The 20,594-nt window shown below is 40.9% G+C and overlaps 1 pseudogene; it reads right to left on the reverse strand.

The window, feature by feature from the left end:
• The window catches only part of LOC116048142, a 568,688-nt pseudogene that overhangs the window by 541,498 nt on the left and 6,596 nt on the right, over positions 1 to 20,594 (reverse strand).

Consider the following 20,594-nt stretch of genomic DNA (forward strand, 5'->3'; position numbering starts at 1 on the left):
CACTGAGACCCCACGAGGTGAGATCTTGCATGGAGCCCCAGTCCGAGGGAGATTGACAGTCATGTTTAGCTTCTTCCATTTTCTAATGATTGCTCCAACAGTGGACCTTTTTTCACCAAGCTGCTTGACAATTTCCCCATAGCCCTTTCCAGCCTTGTGGAGGTGTACAATTTAGTCTCTAGTGTCTTTGGACAGCTCTTTGGTCTTGGCCATGTTAGTAGTTGGATTCTTACTGATTGTATGGGGTGGACAGGTGTCTTTATGCAGCTAACGACCTCAAACAGGTGCATCAAATTTAGGATAATAAATGGAGTGGAGGTGGACATTTTAAAGGCAGATTAACAGGTCTTTGAGGGTCAGAATTCTAGCTGATAGACAGGTGTTCAAATACTTATTTGCAGCTGTATCATACAAATAAATAGTTAAAAAATCATATATTGTGATTTCTGGATTTTTTTTTTTAGATTATGTCTCTCACAGTGGACATGCACCTACGATGACAATTTCAGACCCCTCCATGATTTCTAAGTGGGAGAACTTGCAAAATAGCAGGGTGTTCAAATACTTATTTTCCTCACTGTATATAACACATGACCAAACCAAACACCCCCCCCCCACATGAGACTGAGAGTTCCCTGAGCAGCAGACTGCTGCACCCTCAGTGCTACAACAGGTCCTTCATCCCAGCAGCAGTCAGACTCTTTAATACAACATCATAATGTAGCACTGCTAGCTGGTTCTGCAAATATTCTGCACTATGCATATTTATCTATTTATCACTCTTTGTTACCTCTGACTGTGCAATATGTCATATCCATCTGTATATCTTTGTTTATATAAGGTTGTTTATGGTGTAAATATGTTTGTTTTATTACTATTATTATTATAACTAATTCCATTTTCTTTCTATTTCTTATACTTTATGTATATTTTTCTCCTATGTCTCATTAATGTGTATTTGTGTTATTCTGATGTGTGTATATTTTTTTGTCTTTTGAGCTGCTGTAGCACTGAGTTTCCCCAGTGTGGGATTAATAAAGTCTATCTCATCTTATAATAATCTTACATCCAATAAAACATGCACGTTGGTCATTTTCACACACACTTACTAACAGCTGAAATGCAGACAGATAAAACTGTGTCGCTTTCCAAGGCTGCCAAAAGCTGTCAGATCAAGGTCCCATAATGCAATTTGAAATGTAAACAAACAGAAATACAACCATAGATATGTTTTATATCACTGTATTTATAATACAACTGTGAATCAAGTTCTATGGACAATTTCTGTTAAAATATACAGTCATACAACTGTTAAAAAGATATTTCTGAGAATAGTGACTTTGGTGATCCTCTGAGTTTTCCTCCGAGCGCCACCGTGAGGGAAATGTCTCAACTATTGGATGGATTGTTCTTTGTGAACGTTTGGTTATGTAGCACCATCATGAGGACAAAGTCTCATACTTTGGTTTATATACCAAATAGTTTATTTGCAATGAGGATTCAATAAGCTCTTTGCAAGTTAAACGAAGGATCAGTTCACTACTTTATTGAATTTTGGGTGTTTTATCCCCAAAAAAAAGGTTTAAATGGTTTCTAAACAGTATCCTGATTTTAAACTTTGACAAAACACAAAACATCTTGACTAAACTTTACGTCTGTGATTATCCATCGACATATGTTCCTTTTTTCTGAACTGTTAGTCAAAACAGTTCATAATTTCAGCTTTTCTTATTAACTGAAATAAAATGAATAAGGTCTACTGACAATGGATTCCAAGGATAAGTGTAAAACTAGTGGTGGTAGTGGAAAAAAAGTGTCAAGTGTCTAAAAAAGGGACAAAAATGTCAAAAAGCGTTGACCCAGGAGGACAACAAGTGCATGGTCGACAGGAAGACAACACAAGGGTTAAATGTGTTATTTTATGTGTGAGAGCTTTCAGGCGAAGTGATTCAGCTCTTCATTTCTCTGTTTTCAGCGAGAGAGAACAGAAACGTGATGCTGAGCGGATTGTTTCCTCCACCGGCCGAACGCCAGCTGATGCCAGAGCTGCAGGACAGGATACAGACAGTCAGCAGAAAGGGAAGCTCCGCTACATTCAAATCACCTCTAACACAAGCTTTCACAAACATCTTCATTGTCTGTTCATGAAAAACTCATGAAAAGACAATGACTTTTTTCAGAAGGACCTGGAGTCAGGAAGCGAGGTGAGGCGGCAAACCCTTTCATTCTTCAGTACAACCCACCATGTAACCAAGTTCTGTTGTAAAACCTTTTTGACTGTTTTTTGATCCCAGTCCATCACTGATCACCTCTAACACAAGGTTTCACAAAAAGCTGCATTGTCTGTTCATGAAAAACTCATGAAAAGACAATGTAGATGTTTGATGAAATCACTATTTTTAGAACGACCTGGAGTCAGAAAGCCCTTTCATTCTTCAGTACAGGCGACCTATCATTTAGCTCCTAGTTCCAAACCCACCATGTAACCAAGCTCTGTTGTAAAACCTAGACAAAAACAAACTCAAGCTATTAGAAGGTTGGTTATGACGTGAGATAATGCACCGGTATCGGATCGGTACTCAGTATCGGCTGATACTCAAGTTCAGATATTGGGATCGCGAAGGACGAGTTGGTGTTGGACCATCTCAAGCTGTGCAGTTATATGTCTGTAGCTTGAAAGTGCTGCACACTGAGGGCCCTATTTTAACGATCTAAGCGCACGGCGTGAAGCGCCTGGTGCAGGTGTGTTTAGGGTGTGTCCAAATCCACTTTTGCTAGTTTGACGGTGGAAAAAAGGGTCCGTGCACATGGTTCAAAAGAGTTGTACTTAGTGTCTTCATTAATCAGAGGTGTGTTTTGGGCGTAACATGCAATAAACCAATCAGAGATCATCTGCCATTCCCTTTAAAAACCAGGCGTGTTTGGACCTTGGAGCATTGCTATTATGATGGAGGATTTGCACCGTAATATTTTTATTTGTAATCTTCTGCATATGTGTGCTGCTGTGCGTCCCTGTGTGTGTAACAAGCATAGTGTGTGCGCGCTGTGCACGAGCCTAGGAGCATTTTACTAATGCTCTGTTAAAATAACAACGAAATGCTGCGTTATTGACTTTAGACCAGGTTTTTGTTGGTCAATGGTGCGATCACTTCCCGCTGCCTCAAGATAGCAATACGCCCAGAATGCACCTGAACACACCTCCCTGTAAGACCAGCACGCCCAGAATGCACCTGAACACACCTCCTTGTAAGACCAGCACGCCCAGAATGCACCTGAACACACCTCTCTGTAAGACCAGAACGCCCAGAATGCACCTGAACACACCTCCCTGTAAGACCAGCACGCCCAGAATGCACCTGAACACACATCCCTGTAAGACCAGCACGCCCATGGGCCACAGATGGGCGCAGGTGCATTTGCATTTAAAAGATGTGGGCGCTGGACGGGAAACTGACAGCTTAGTCGGTCTTAAACTAGCAAAGACACTTGCGTTGGGCATTGCGCTGGGCTGCAAGATAGGGCCCTGGGTGTTTCATTAGAAGTGATGATGTAAAAGCTGGGTGTCCCAGGCTGTATGGATGCAGAGGTCACTGTATATGTACTGTATATATAACATGACGCGGCTCACTGTGTCCTCCACAAACAGCCTGCAGAGTTAAACTCGTCAAATGCGCTCACTGTGATTTGTTGTTGGTGTCACGCTGCCTGAAGCGACGCAGTTTGTCCTCAGTGCTCATGCCTGTTTTCCCTTTGAATTTGTCACATTCAGACTCTGATTCAAACACAATTTAAATCCACTGTGTGTAGTGTTTATATTACTTTGATGGCAAAAGTGTTTGCTGGAGTAAAGTGAAACAATCCCAGCAGAAAAGATGATAAAAAGATGTACAAATAACTTTAAATGTTCAGCTGAAATGAATATGAGGCTTCAGCAGTCTGTGTTAGACTGAAACATTATCTTAACATTACAATGTTTCTTCTGTGTTAGAAGGCGGCAACTTTGAAAGATACTCACAAAAACTGTCCAAATTTAACTCAGCATGAGTTGATTCAGGAAGACTACTATGCTTCACATTTCTCTATCTCAACCAATCAGCTGCATCTGTCAGCTGAATGTGGGTGTTTATTCTTTCAGGTAAACCAATCAGATTTTGCCACAGTCTCTATGAGCATACAATCTTTAAATCTGTTCTGATCTTTGCTGCTGTCAGTTGTCATTGGCTGTGAAATGTAACTAAGTACATTTACTCTGTACTTCAGTACCAAATGTTGAGGTACTTGTACTTTACTTGAGTCTTTTCTTTTCATGCCACTTTCTACTTCTACTCCGCTACATTTCAGAGAGAAATATTGTACTTTTTACTCCACTACATTCATCTGACAGCTTTAGTTACTAGTTACTTTACACATTAATATTTCTGCACACAAAACACATGTAGTTTATAACATCTGAAACATTCTTTCAACCAAAGTGCCCAAATATAACTAGAATTTTTGGATGGTTCTGACTTTCGGACCAAATACAGGAAGCTCTGGCAGGCCATCATCGTGCTATAAGAGTGTATTGTGTACGGGAGAGAGTGTGTGATGGTGAATGCACTCAGAGCAGACAGCTGTCGGCTATCAGAGCAGAGAAAACATCAGCACTTTACTTGTTAAGTGGTAGTAAATCTACAGGGTAGGTTTCCGTTTGTCTCTGAATAAATGCTGCAGAAAGAAAGTTCCAGTGTCTTGCTTCTCTTATGAGTTGGGAGCCAGAAACAACAAACACAACCACAATATTTTATTTTCTTTTTTAGGCCCTTTGTTACCAATTGTTCCCTTTTCCGCTTTAACTCCAACGTGCTTCGGCCAGGGAAAATTGGGAACAATTCTGACAAAAAAGAATATATGTGCTAGGGATGAGCGAGTACAGCATTATCTGTATCTATATCTGTATCTGTTAACCATATGAATTATCTGTATCTGTATCTGTACTCGGACTGGGCGGGGCCTAACCCGGAAGTGGGTAGGATTTAACCCGGAAGTGGGTCGGGTTGTCTTGAAATGGGCGGGGCTTTAACCGGTATGTTATTTTAAGCATGCAATTGATATGGGTTGATCAGAAATTGTTATATTTATTGCTGATTAGAAAACTATTTACATGACAGCATCAGCATTGAGCTTCAGATCACGATAACAAACAAACTATATACAGAACAAGAACAATGAATACAACACATGTGGTTGTAATTATGAAGTAAAATGTAATGAACAAGAGTTTTTATACTCAACATAACTTTCTTTTTTTAACTTTTAATTTTTTATGATCAGTGTGATTTTTTTTATTTTTTTTTATTTCCACACCAGGTATGTGTGTGTGTGTGTGTGTGTGAGTGAGTAAGAGAGAGAGAGAGAGAGAGAGAGAGAGAGAGAGAGAGACACACAGAGAGAGAGACAGAGAGAGAGAAAGAGAGAGAGGGGGGCGGGGGGCGGGGGGGACTGTGTTCTACGGATCAAATAGTCCGACGCTGTTTTTCAGATCTGTTTAGAGCCAGCTGACGGTTTAAAAAAGAAAAAAAATCTCCGACAGGCAGAGACGCAACGCGAGTCGCATTCTACCAAGCACCACGTCTGAACAAACCCCATGTTTACCAGAACTCTACTGGTTAATAAGTAAGTACTACAAACCGAAGTAAAAAACAAACCTGAAGCTGAAGAAACCCTAAACGTTAACGGAAAAGACCCGCAAACCTGAGTGACTGAGGGAGAGACGGAGAGAGAGAGCTGTTCTCTTCTCAGTGTTCTGTGTGAGTGAACAGAGCGGGACACAGCGACACAATGCATCCGTATGTGTGTAGGGGAGGGGCGCTGTGACGACTAGCCTATCACAGAACGCAGACACAGTCAGCTACCCAATGAGGATTTTTATTCAATCCGAGCACAGATATTGACTCGTATTACTCGTATAATACTCGTACTCGGCAAAAGTGCTTTATCCGTACCGGATAGTCGTTTCAGCCGAGTATCCGGCTCAACTCTAATATGTGCCCCCTGGAACCTGTTTTGTCAGAATTCTTCCCATCAGTCCATGGGACAAACTGGCGTACTTTGGGACACTTGGGAAGGACTTTTACATTACATTACATGTAATTCAACTGACGCCTTTATCCAAAGCAACTTCCAATTAAAGGCATACTATGCAGTTTTCGTTTTTTGTCAAACCGCTACCCCTAGAGTTGCTGTAGAGTACTTATATTTAACGTTACTGTCGTAAATACCACTCATGCAGAGCTGTCTCTGCACTCACGGCCTGATCCCCTCCCCCTGGTCTTATTATCAACAATGGATGAATCAACAACTTTGTAAATTAGATTAGATTCAACTTTATTGTCATTGTGCAGAGTACAAGTACAAAGACATCTTACAGACATATCAAAGTGCAGCTGTAAATATATATATATATATATATATATATATATATATATATATATATATATATATATATATACAGTACTGTGCAAAAGTCTTAGGCAGGTGTGAAAAAATGCTGTAAACTAAGAATGCTTTCAAAAATATAATGATTGTTTTATTTTTATCAAATGCAAAGTGAGCAACCAAAAAACATCTAAATCACATCAATATTTGGTGTTACTACCCTTTGCCTTCAAACCAGTATCAATTATTATAGGTATAGGTCAGGGAACGTTGAGGATCGTAGATGCAGTGGTCGGCCAAGGAAACTTAGTGCAGCAGATGAAAAACACATCAAGCTTATTTCCCTTTGAAATCGGAAGATGTCCAGCAGTGCCATCAGCTCAGAACTGGCAGAAACCAGTGGGACCCAGGTACACCCAAATACTGTCTGTAGAAGTCTGGCCAGAAGTGGTCTTCATGGAAGAGTTGCAGCCAAAAAGCCAGACCTTCGACATAGAAACAAGGCCAAGCAACTCAACTATGCACGAAAACATAGGAACTGGGGTGCAGAAAAATGGCAGCAGGTGCTCTGGACTGAATTTGAAATATTTGGCTGTAGCATAAGGCAGGTTGTTCGCCGAAGGGCTGGAGAGTGGTACAATAATGAGTGTCTGCAGGCAACAGTGAAGCATGGTGGAGATTCCTTGCAAGTTTGGGGCTGCATTTCTGCAAATGGAGTTGGAGATTTGGTCAGGATTAATGGTGTCCTCAATGCTGAGAAATACAGGCAGATACTTATCCATCATGCAATACCATCAGGGAGGCGTATGATTGGCCCCAAATGTATTCTGCAGCAGGACAACGACCCCAAACATATAGCCAAGGTCATTAAGAACTATCTTCAGAGTAAAGAAGAACAAGACGTCCTGAAGTGATGGCATGGCCCCCACAGAGCACTGATCTCAGCATCATCGAGTCTGTCTGGGAGAACATGAAGAGACAGAAGGATTTGAGGAAGCCTACATCCACAGAAGATCTATTCAATTCAATTCAATTCAATTTTATTTATACTATCAAATCATAACAAGAGCTATCTCGAGACACTTTACAGATAGAGTAGGTCTAGACTACACTCTATAATTTATGAACAGTAGCAAGGAAAAACTCCCTTTTGGGAAGAAACCTCAGTAATGAGAAAAACATCTTTTAGGAAGAATCCTCGGCCAGACCCAGGCTCTTGGTAGGCGGTGTCTGACGATGCCGGTTGGGAATGTGCTGAACAGTGGAAATAATAGTTACAATGAAGATAATGGAACAAGATCTGTGGTTAGTTCTCCAAGATGTTTGGAACAACCTATGCCGAGTTCCTTCAAAAACTGTGTGCAAATGTACCTTGAAATGAATTGTTGCTGTCTTGAAGGCAAAGGGCGGTCACACCAAATATTGATTTGATTTAGATTTCTCTTCTGTTCATTCACTGCATTTTGTTAATTGATGAAAATAAACTATTAACACTTCCATTTTTTAAAGCATTCTTAGTTTACAGCATTTTTCCATACCTGCCTAAAACTTACAGTACTGTGTATATATACTGTATATATTTATCTTTTTTATCCAAGATGCAGTTGGAAGAGATGTGTTTTTAGCCTTCGGTGGAAGTTGCGTAGGCTTACGGCCATCCTGATGTCAATAGGGAGCTCATTCCACCATTTAGGAGCCAGGACAGCAAACAGTCAAGATTTGGTTGAGTGATTAGTTTTCCCTCGCTGTGAGGGGGCAGCAAGCAGGTTGGCTGATGCAGATCGAAGTGGGCGGGTTGGGGTATAGGGTTTGACCATGTGTTGGATGTGTGCTGGGGCTGATCCGTTCCTGGCCCTGTATTAGTATTAGTGTCTTGAAGCGGATGCGGGCAGCAACTGGTAACCAGTGAAGACAACGGAGGAGCGGTGTAGTGTGAGAGAACTTGGGGAGGTTGAAGACAAGTCGAGTCAGACTTTTGGGGAGACTTTTGCCATTTGGATCAGGACACTGGAAAAGACCAAATGCCCTATTAAAAAGCATTCCAAATGTCTTATAGTGCTAGGGGAGGCTAAAAATTCATCCCAAATGTCCTTCTCCAACTGGGACTACCAGGGGGGATGGTTAGGATATATGTATGGGCACTCTTCGCTATGGAATTTGAGTCAGGACCCTTATACCCAGTAGGCCAAGTTTCAGTGAAGATCTGGGTTCATGACCTTTTAAAATGTAGCTAAAGACTTAGGGACGTTCGGTATTTATGGATGGACCACCGGAGGAAAATAGGGGAGGTTCGTGTCTTTTTATTCTTTGTTGAGGGGAGGGTCACCCAACATTTTTTAGTCTGGGAGGGGGGGGGTCACCCAACTTTTTATTCATGAAAAGAGCAAAATTTCAAAGTGGCTTGTTTGGTGCATATTTATCCATGTAGCTCTCAGTCTCGGCCCCCTAGCAGATGGGTCTGACCGCATACGCGGAGTTTGCTGGGGGGGCAGGAGGAGCACTGATCCCCTGGTGGCTGAAACGGGTAACTGCATTGTTTAAAAAATGAGTGGAATAATTACGTCTGGCATAACCAGATATTTTATAAATATTTTAAATAACACAACTAAATGGTGGTAGGTAATACATCTGATTTCATATACTGCTTTAGTAAAAAAAATATTACCTGGCTGACGATGGGAGCAGCAGGACGCAAAAAACGAAAGTTACTGTTGCACTAGTCTGGACATCTTACCATGCCAACCTTGCAATAAAGGTTTCCTAAATGCCATGTATATAAATGTGATGTCAGCTTACTAATTGATTCCGGGCTTTGTGTAGATTTGGACTTTTATACGTTTATTCCACTTTGTTTAAATGGCGAAGTGGAGAGGCCTCGTTCACTTGTTCGGAGGTGGCTGGTGAATGAGACGCTCGTGTAGGCCTTGCTAGATACACCGTGACTCTTTTTGTGGATCTACTGATCGCTGTGGATTACTTTTTTTCCGTGTCATTGGATTACGCCAAAATACGGATCTTTTTTCTTAACGTGTCTTAACGTTTTATGGTGAGTTTGGAGAGGCATCTCAACAGACTGTAGGTCCAACACTGATTGTTCACTGTTACATTTTAGTTGAATTTAAGCATTCCACCAGCGTCTGTCTATTGTGTTCCAAAACAGCCGTGCTTTGAAATTGGATTTCATAAGGCCGAATTGTTGAATTGTTACAATGTAATTTAAAATCTGCTTTAAAAATAAACATGTGTTTTGGAATATAATGTTCAGCTTCGGCACCTTTACCTATGTGCTAAAATATACAATGACGAAGCCTGGTGACAAGTCCATAGCAACCAGTGTTGAATTGGTTATAGCCTATACCAGTGTCCTTTGCTGAATGGTCTCAATGTTTTATTGTTTTATTTCATGTGAATACTAGTTCACTAGAGGAGTAACTTAGTATTTGAAGTAATGCAGTAATGCATGAAGTGTGCATTTAGTTTCCATGCTTATTGTGTTTCCACAACATGTCAGTGAGTAAATCTACTGAAATGGCCCCCACACCATAACAAAGGAGTGTGATGTGTAAGATGAGAATGCAGAGGTTAAGTCCTGTACATCATGGCTGTTAAAATCAAATGGCATCTGTATTTCTTTGCTAAGTGCAAACTTGTACGCAAGGGGAGGGTCATGCCTCTTTTTCATATCATGTTGGAGAGTCATAAAAAAATTATTACTGACGAGGGGAGGGTCAAGTCTTTTTAGGTTAGAGGCCACAAAACACCTCCGGTGGCCCCTTAATTAAATAACAGTCCCTTAACAACTGTTTTAGTATTTGACTAAATTGGGTGGTCCTGAGTCCATGCCAAGCATCCCAAAATGGGATGGATATTTGGGAAGAATTTTCCGATTTGGGTCAGGACACTTCAGAAGACCTAACTTCCCAAGTAGACAATGACAATGGTTTATTACATTTCTTTTGTAACATAGCCCAGTGTTTTAAACTCAATTTCTGTACAATGTTTCTTTCTCTTCATTCATGAATCAAAAACATTCAACTTATTACATTCATTATAATCAGAATAAAAGTGATTTAACAAGCCTTTATTTACAGAATCACAGAAAACATTCATCTCATTTTCACAATTATAATAATAATAATAATAATAATAATAATAAATTAAACTCAAACTGTAAATCATTTTTCTTGCTACACAGTGTTTTTAATACAGACATCAGATGAGATTAAAAGCTCAATGAGCCAGACAGAAAGCCATCTTATCATTTCCTTTATTTATATATTTAAAAGTTTAAACAGCTGCAGAGGACGCAAACACTTTTCTGCAACAAATTTTTAACCTGACACTTTTGATCTGAAGTCTTCAGGGTTTCTCTCCGTTTTGAATGTTGCAGAATATTTCAGTATTTGTGGATCTGCTGCCTCCTGCTGTTCACTCTGCAGGCTCACACTCTGATTGGCTGCCAGCTGGAAGCAAAACCATCTAAACCAATGGAGAGCAGCTTTCTGAAGAAAACATTGGCCCTCATTTACGAAACGAAAGTACGACAGAACACAAGCGCAAAACCGGCATGAGGTCTTTTCCCACGGAAAGCTCGGCATTTATCAATATAGTGGTGAGCGGAAAGTTTAAACTCGAGGACGCAAGTTTTCAAGTCAGTGTTGACTTGCGGTGCAGCATATAATCAGTTAAACAGGACAAGGAAAAGTCATCAGTTGATCACTTATCAGCAATGGCAGATCTGACTCTTTTAGAAGACCTCTATGTGCCGGTAAAACAGTGCACACGTATGAACATGGGCCACGGTGGAGCGCTCCATCGGCTTGATTAAGGGCAGATGGCTCTGTCTTGCCATCAGCGGGGGGGCGACCATACTATACACGGCGTTGGGGTTCTGCACAACATCGCGCAGGAAAATGGACATGCGCTCTCCCTCACAACTCACGGTTGCCTGGCTCTGACTCATGAAAAAACCACGAGTAAAATAAAAGACACTACATAAACTCCACTACTGTGTGTTTGTTTAAATATAGGTACACCATGTAGGCCTAAGAGATTGCAATATAAGCCTGTATATTATGATTAGGCTATAGCATACATATGTCAAGGATGTATAAATTAAATAAACTTCAGCTGGAGTCCAATTTACTACGGCAACACTGTTCACTGCATCAGTGATCTCTTTCCATTCCGCATTCTTTCTACAGCCTTTAATATCAGTTTTCAGGCTGCCAAATCGACAAACGTAAGTGCAAATGAACCTGAGACATCAGGGTTTCAATCTCCACCTCTGAAAAAAGTGCCGCTTCTCAGCCAGATTACGTCTCACCATGTTGTAGATTGTAGGGGCGAGGCCTCAAAACCGAGATTATATTATATATATATATATATATATATACACGTGAAATTTAAATTAAGATTGTTTCCAGCGGCTGCATTTATCAAAGTACGACCATTCTTACGCTCTGATTGGTGTGATACAAACGTTTTATGAATCACACGTGAAGTCTGTCGTAAGATGATTTCTGCGCTCATATCTGTGCTAGGTTGATAAATGAGGGCCATTGTGATCACAACAGTATTACAGCGGAGCTCATTTTAATGACTTTATAACCTGCTTGGCAGCATGTGAATTTCACCAATACATTTCATCGTTGTCCATAATAATACACCCTTTATTTATTTGTTGATTTTTTTTAAATTAATAAACTGAATCTGCAAAGTAACAAAAGCATAAAATAAATGTAGTAAAATGTTTCCCAGAAATGCTCCGAAAACTTGATTGAAAACATATTTACACTGTAAAGGTATTTCAAACCATTGACATGGAGTGAGTTATTCTTTACATTCATTGAGTTCTTGTAATTTTGTGTTTTGTGGTATAATTTACAAAGAGATTTCTTGTGTTTGTCAGCAGTGTGAGTGTTTCTGTGCACAGGAGACTCTCCGTCCTACAGAGAACACAGAGACACTGAGGAACCATGTGACCCAAACCTAAACCCAATCCTAAACCCTAACCCTAACCCAAACCCAGGATAAAGAGGTTCAGTGAATGTGGTTTTGAAGGTGTGGAGGTGGATCAGTGAGTCAGAGGAGACTGTGTAGAAGGACAGAGAGCCAGCAGGACAGTCCACATACACTGCTACTCTGTTGGAGACAGGGTAGGAGTTGCGGTGTGTTTCTCTTTTATTGTGACAGACAGAGTAACCACCATCAGAGCAGAACAGACTCCAGGACTGATCATTATATCCAAACCTGCAGTCTTCACTGTATCCTCTCCTCCTGATTCCTCTGTAACTCAACGATATATGAACCCCTCCTCTCCTCTCAACCTCCCAGTAACAGCGACCAGTCAGACCATCTCTACACAGCAGCTGCCACCAGTAGTCAAACCTCTCTGGATGATCAGGATATAGCTGATCCTCATTCACACGTGTCACCTTCCGGTTGTTGTCAGACAGTTTGAGGTTTCTGTTCACTGTGTTTGTGTCCAGTGTGAGTTCACAGGAATCTGATGGAGAGAAAAAGACACAACACAGCAGCAGTTTATCATCTAGGTCAGTGTATCTTTTGGTCATTCAATTTTCATTTCATCAACAGGTATTCAAAAACTAAAAACAAATGTTTATTTGATTTTCGTTTTAAAATACAAAATTTGAAATTTAAATACAAGGAGTTTTTTCCTTTTCATGGTCAAAAGGGGATGAGAGAAATTTAAAATATGCTTTGATTTTCATTTTCATGGCCTTATAAATGTTGTTGAGTTTGCTGATCTGGCAGAGAGTCACAGGCTGTTCGGGATCAGACCACGGGGATCAGACCTCCGGTGCTGGGTCTAATATTAGTTGCTGCCGTTTTCTTCAAGTAACAGCTAGCTAGTAGCTAGCCATCAGCCCGTTGTGATCAAAGGTTGTGACCCGGGTCCCCGGTGCTGACTGATTCTGGTCCGTGTGCGAAGCTAGTGTGACCTGCACTAGTTAACATTAGCTGGGTATCAGACGAATCTGCAGAGCCCGTGTTTTAGTCATGGGTGTATTAAGGTTGTATTTCCTTTGGCAGATAGTGATATGGTTTGATGCACTATGCCAGGGAGGCTAGCTAGTTGCTTTTAGTCTGAGTCTGTAAGATAACCAAACTTAATTTAAATATAACGTACAAATAGGGAAATAAATATTAATGTTACATGTAAAATAAAGTACCCTGAAATAAATGAAAGTAAAACATATGTATTTAGGCTACTGAACTATATTTACTAATGGGGCGGGCCACCCCCCAAAACAATGGTAGAGGAAAAACTGGTTACTGCAGAAATGCACAGAATGTTTAATCATTTTGTTTTGAATGTGTTTTAACAGTTTTGATTTAGTTTTGTTAGCATTTGAACAATGTGCTGCCAATATAAAGTGTTCTGCTAGTGGTGGAGTCTAAATGAGAGAAGAGTTAATGTATTTTGGAATATTTGGTCATTGAGTGCATTTTGTGTAAAGGCAATGAAAATGATTCACAGTTTGGTCCACACAGACTTCTATTTGTTTGGCTCTTTGGCAGATACTTTAACAACATTAACACAATACTAACAATACCAATCCTATTTCAACATGTGCTCCTTGTTTTCATGAATCAAAGTGAAAGCACACTCACACTTCCTCAGACCAGGTTTCAGCCTCTGCTCTCCACCATGTTCCAGTCTGGAGGAAGAAACAAAGTCAGAATGACCCTTCAGAAGCTTCCTCATAAATCATCTTCAAAATGTATAAAACATCCCAGGTAACTGCTTAACATCAACATTATCAGCAGTGCTGCTGGTACACACTATGAACCAATAGTCCTCAGCTTGTCAGTGTGACAGAGAAACAGTGTGTGACAATTTGTTGTCTGTTCATGCCTGAGAGTATCCAGTCTCCAGTGTGGATCCTTAAGTCTAGCAGAGAGCAGCTTCACTCCTGAGTTTCCTGGATGATTGTAGCTCAGGTCCAGCTTCCTCAGTTGGGAGGGGTTGAAGGCCAGAGAAGTACAGCCTTTCTCTGTGATCAGACAGCCTGACAGACTAAAGACACGCACGCATGCGCGCGCGCACACACACACACACACACACACACACACACACACACACACACACACACACACACACACACAATATATTTAATTTAATTTAATTTATTGTTGTCTAATTCTGCAGCGACCCAAATTCAGCACAGTGGGTAGAGTAAAGAGCCAAATAGAGCATAATATAGAGCAGCAAATATTATAAGTTGGCATAGCCCTAGTACTTTCTTTACCTAGTACGGCAGACATGCAATGTGACCAAATCACAGAGTATCATACAGAGTTCTGAGGTTAAACAAAGGGCTAAGTCTCCACAAACCCTTTAGTAACATATCAAGCTCTTTAGCTGCAAGATGTTACACTTTCTTTACCAGCTAGTCCCTTACGGTGTCTGTTTTCTGTTGGCTGCTGGGCATGCAGTAAACAGTGAATTTAACAGAGCTTGTTTGATAGAGTTTTTCCTCTCCACTGTCGCACTAAATGCTTGCTCTTTGGGGAATTACTGGAATTGTTGCGTCTTTGTCAATTATACAGTGTGGTCTACACCTACTCTATGTAATAAAGTGTCTTGAGATAACTCTTGTTATAATTTGTTACTATAAATAAAATTGAATTGAAAGAGATTCCTGCTGCTGCTGAAGAAGGTGCTGATGAGAGCAGCGAGACTAAATCAAAACAGTTGTGGGTCGTAAATACCAGACACGTAGCTGAAAGATGTTGGGTATCATTTTTATTAGGGATGTCCCGATCAGGTTTTTTTGCACTTGAGTCTGAGTCATTTGATTTTCAGTATCTACCGATACCGAGTCCCGATCCGATACTTAATATATATATAATATATACTATAATAATTCAACTTTATAATACCTCCAGACCGCAGACATACTTTCCGCATACTTTCCGCTTCAAGCTGCTTCCGTGTTCTACTTTGCTAGCATTTAACCAATAGCGTCTCTGCAACAAAGTGATGTCATGCCGCACGCGTTGCTGTTTCTGTGTGGAGTCGAAAGGGTCTAACTCTGTGCCACCGCATAACTATAGCTGTGTTAAAAAATAATGAGAATATATATACATATATATCCGAGTCCTGATTGGGAGGTAACGTCTGATTCCGATCGAATCTGAAACCACATGATCGGGCCCGATTTCCGATCACGTGATCGGATCTGGACATCCCTAGTTTTTATAGACAAACTTTTATATCAAGCAACATTTAAATGGTTTTTGTTTAACAAATGCTGATACTTGACCTGAGAGTCTCCAGTTTACAGTGTTGACTCTCCAGTCCAGCAGAGAGCAGCTTCACTCCTGAATCCTTCAGATCGTTGTTACTCAGGTCCATCTCTCTGAGACTAGAGGACTCTAAGCTGAGAACTGAGGACAGATCTTCACAGCTTCTCTCTGACAGATTACAGCTACTCAGCCTAAAAATATGTACAGACCATGTGTGAAAACATTTTTATGTATATTTAATATAACATGCACTTATATTTAGGTAGGCACTACTTTCATGAAAGAGAAGTATTTGACTGATGAAAAATGACAACATGTGACAGATCCAATTAATCTTTTACAGGTTTATTAGTCCTCACCTGAGAGTCTCCAGTGTACACTGTGGACTCTTTAGTCCAACAGAGAGCAGCTTCACTCCTGAATCCTTCAGGTCATTGTTACTCAGGTCCAGCTCTCTCAGACTAGAGGACTCTGAGTTTAGAAGTGAGGACTACAGGTATGGTAGGTAACTTACAGGTTATGTCACAGATAATGTGAAACATCACATTTCTAAGGTTGGCCTTACTGAGGTAATGATTCAAACAACAAATGAAGTGATGTAATAAAACAAAAGTTGGATCACAATCATTCACACAAATTAATTTAAGCCTTAAATGAACTACAAAGTGAGAGATTTGTTTTTTCTCCATTTGGCTGCAGTAACCAATGGAGATATAATGAAACTGAAGAAACAATTTGTTTTTCAATTAATCAACTAATCAATTTGTTGACTGAATCTTAAGACTATCAGTTGATCCAGACATGCATTAGTTGAGAACAACCCTACACATCTGATACAATATCTTCAGTAATTGGTACACTTACAAAGCTTTTTTGGAGGCTTTGACCACTGGCAGCAGCCTCAGAAGAACATCCTCTGAAGCAGAGTATTTCTTCATGTCAAACACGTCCAGATCGTTTTCTGATGACAGTAAGATGAAGCCCAGAGCTGACCACTGAGCAGGAGACAGTTTATCTGTGGAGAGACTTCCTGAACTCAGGTACTGTTGGATCTCCTCCACTAGAGAACGATCATTCAGTTCATTCAGACAGTGGAACAGATTGATGCTTCTCTCTGCAGACAGATTCTCACTGATCTTCTTCTTGATGTACTTGACTGTTTCCTGATTGGTCCCTTGGCTAGTTCCTGTCTGTGTCAGCAGGTCTTCAAGGACAATCTGATTGGTCTCCAGGGAAAGACCCAGGAGGAATCGGAGGAACAAGTCCAGGTGTCCTTTTGGACTATGTAAGGCCTTGTCAATAGCAAAACTGTGGACCTCGGTCGTAGATGTTCTGCTGAAAAATTTCCACATTTTTTTGAAGATACTTTGCCCAAACATCACATTCTTGTTACTGTTAATGACTGCGCTCTCTACATGAAAAGCAGCCAGAAACTCCTGAACACTCAGATGGATGAAGCTAAACATCTTTTTTTTACCATTCTTCCTCCCACGTTGCTCTTTGAAGATCTCTGTGAACACTCCTGAGCACACTGAGGCTCCACTGACGTCAATGCCACTATCTTCTAGATCTTTCTCGTAGAAGATCAGGTTTCCCTTTTCCAACTGATGGTAAGCCAGTTTTGCTAATGACTCAATGTACTGAATGCACTCTTCTGGGTCATACTTCTCTTTTGTCTGATGAATCTGAAACACCAGGAATTCTGCGTACATCTCAGTTAGGGTCTTGGGCAGCTCTCCTCCTTCTCTGGTTTTTATCACTTCCTCCAGAACTGTAGCAGTGATCCAGCAGAAGACTGGGATGTGGCACATGATGTGGAGGCTTCGTGATGTCTTGATGTGGGAGATGATTCTGCCAGCCTGCTTCTGATCTGTGAATCTCTTTCTGAAGTACACCTCTTTCTGTGTGTCGGTGAACCCTCTCACTTCTGTCATGATGTCTACAAAATCAGAATGGATCTGACTGGCTGCTGCAGGTCGTGTGGTTATCCAGATGCGAGCAGAGGGAAGCAGATTCTTCTTGATGAGGTTCGTCAGCAGCTCGTCCACTGAGGTCGGCGCTGTCACATCAATTTTAAGTGCCTGGTTTTTATTGGTGGAGCAGTCCAGATCAAGGCGGCTCTCATCCAGTCCATCCAAAACAAACAGAAGTTTGAATTCACTCTTGTCATAGTTGGTGTTTCCTGATGACTGCAGAGCTGTAAAGATGTGATTGAGAGCTTCTTCTTTGATGTCTTTGGTCTCCCAGATACATTCATGAATGAGCTCTGCCAAACACCACTTTTCCCCCTTCTTTAAATTCAGCTCCCGGAAGGTAAAGGGGAAAATGAGATGCACATCTTGATTGGCTCTTCCCTCAGCCCAGTCCAACACAAACTTGTGCACAAGAAATGTTTTTCCAATTCCTGCGATTCCATTGGTCAGCACTGTTCTTATGGGTCTGTATCTCCCAGAGGGGTGTTTGAACATGTCACAAGGTTCAATTGGTTTCTCTGTATGTGCTGACTTCACTGCCTCCACCTCCATCTCCACAACCTCATGCTGTGTGTTGATGTGTACGCCACCAGTAGCTTTGATGTACAGATGTGTGTAGATATCATCCAGGGGTTTTTCATCCTTCTTCTGTGTCCACCCCTCTTGTGCACACCTAAACCCATCCTGAATGTGTGTTTGAAGACAGTCTTGGTAAAATGAGATGGGTTGTGGCTCTGGTACTGGAACAATTCCATCTGTATGACATAAGCAGAAAAACAACAACATAGAATTAGGCGTTATGCCTATGTTCTCATAAGCATCAGTAAACACATGCAACGGAACATTGTGGTGGAACAAGTTGTATGTGGACTGTATTTGAGTTTAAACATTTACGACAGGTAGCTGCCCAGTACAACCACAGCGCTGCACTTGTGACCATTGACCAACTGCTGGCATTGCAGACAGTTACTGGTTAAAATGCCACAAATTAAAGTCCTGTTAAATCAGTTTTACTCTCTCCTTCTGTTCACACATGTGCTTTCATTATCTATCACATGCCCAGAAGTGCACACTTTCTATTTAATTTACTCTTGTTTCTGGGAATCAGTAAGGGGTACGTTGCTGATTTTCAACCGGCCTTGTGTCATCGCAGTGGGGGTCATATATGCTGCCAACATATGGCCTGGACTCCTACCTACTAACACTGTGGTGACAAAGCAATTTGAAAATGTTAAAGTAATGCTTTGAATGTTTTGAAATAGGCTTCGGCGATATCACAGTGTTATGGTATAGAAATTCCAATGGCATAATTTTCAGTACTGTTAAAAATACAAATGCTCCTCTTTCTATCGAACTGATATGAAAATACTGTATTAAGAAGATTTAGTCCACGGGGAACTGAATTTAACACTTGTTGACCTGCAGATAATTTGATGCTTCTTGGGATATATCTTAGCAAGTTCTCCTATCTTTGCTTTCACTCAGTTATAATGGAGTCACTAACTTACTTGGACTTAATTTTTTCAAACTTTAAACTACCACTGTCTCTCAGGGCTTCCATACTTACCAGAGAATACAGCAGCTTTACCTTTGCTCTGAGAGGAGGGAGTTCCTCTGTTCTCTGAAGTCTTTCCAACATCACTGACATCCACTGACTCTGTGTGGAAATGCATAGTAACATTTCAATTATTATTATTTAGTAAAATTAAATTATCAAACTCACCAGAAAAGGATGTACTCTTACAATTAAATTAAAAGACACGCAAATACTTCTCAGTCAGTCAACCCATTACATACAGTGTGTCACTGTGATGCAAAAGCACACTTCATTCCCCAGTCTTTCTGACTGAAAATACATATTAAAAAGACTGACTGACCTTCTGGTCCTGAGCTGGTGTCTGGCAGACTCTGCACTAGATCATTCCTGTTGATCTTCTCTAAAACATTCTTGGTCACCTTCAGAGCTCCATGAAGATGAAATGTTTTAACCATCACATCCACTGTGTCTCGCCTTTCTGCCTTCTCCAGCTTGGACACTTTGATGCTTTGGTAGCCTTCCAGGAGGTCTTGCTGCTGCAGATACCATTTGAATTGCTTAAATTCATCTTCTTTTAAATCCTCCAGAGTGTTCAAAAGGTCCACTGCCGTCATTGTGGTTTCCTGCTAAAATCAGACAGTTCTGTCAAACTGAAGTAAAACTGTAACACAAATGTCTCAGAGCAGCCACAGGAGTTCTGATTGGTCGACACAAGAGCTGTGTTGGTGGGATTTATGTGCAGAGTCTGACCAGTTAGAGCTCCTGCTGTTGCTCTGTGGGCTGGACTTAAAGGTCCAGTGTGTAGGATTTAGTGCCATTTAGTGGTGAGGTTGTAGATTGTGACCAACTGAATACCCCTTACACCTCCCTTTTCCAAGCATGTAGTAAAACCTACAGTGGTCTTTCCTTCAATGTGAAAATCATAAGGCCCTCTCTAGAGCCGGTTTTTGGTTTGTCCATTCTGGGCTACTGTAGATTAGAAACATAGGGAACCGCTCCTTATGTAAATATGAAGGGCTCATTCTAACGAAAACAAAATGATTCTTAGGCCTCATCCACATGAAACACAGTGTAAGTTGGTTATGCCACTGGATACAGGAATTATTGCAAATTGCTCAAATAATATCTTCCCTGGCACATGTAGGCAGCAGCAGCATTATAAAATGCAGATTTTATCTGTATAACAGCAGCTAGCAACTAGCCTGGAAATCCAAACCCAAATTCCAAAGGACTAATGGTCTGGCATCGATTAATGAAAATCACCCATCTCGAGGGGCGGCACCAAGCGTGCATTTGAAAATCTCACTGCACGCAATTGGATAACCCATACGCTTAGCTACCAGCGGAGCTAACTGGTAGATTAAACTGTCGTCATCTGTTTAGCTCACCTC

The sequence above is a fragment of the Sander lucioperca genome, chromosome 4 (assembly GCF_008315115.2).
Source record: "Sander lucioperca isolate FBNREF2018 chromosome 4, SLUC_FBN_1.2, whole genome shotgun sequence".
Lineage (NCBI taxonomy): Eukaryota > Metazoa > Chordata > Actinopteri > Perciformes > Percidae > Sander > Sander lucioperca.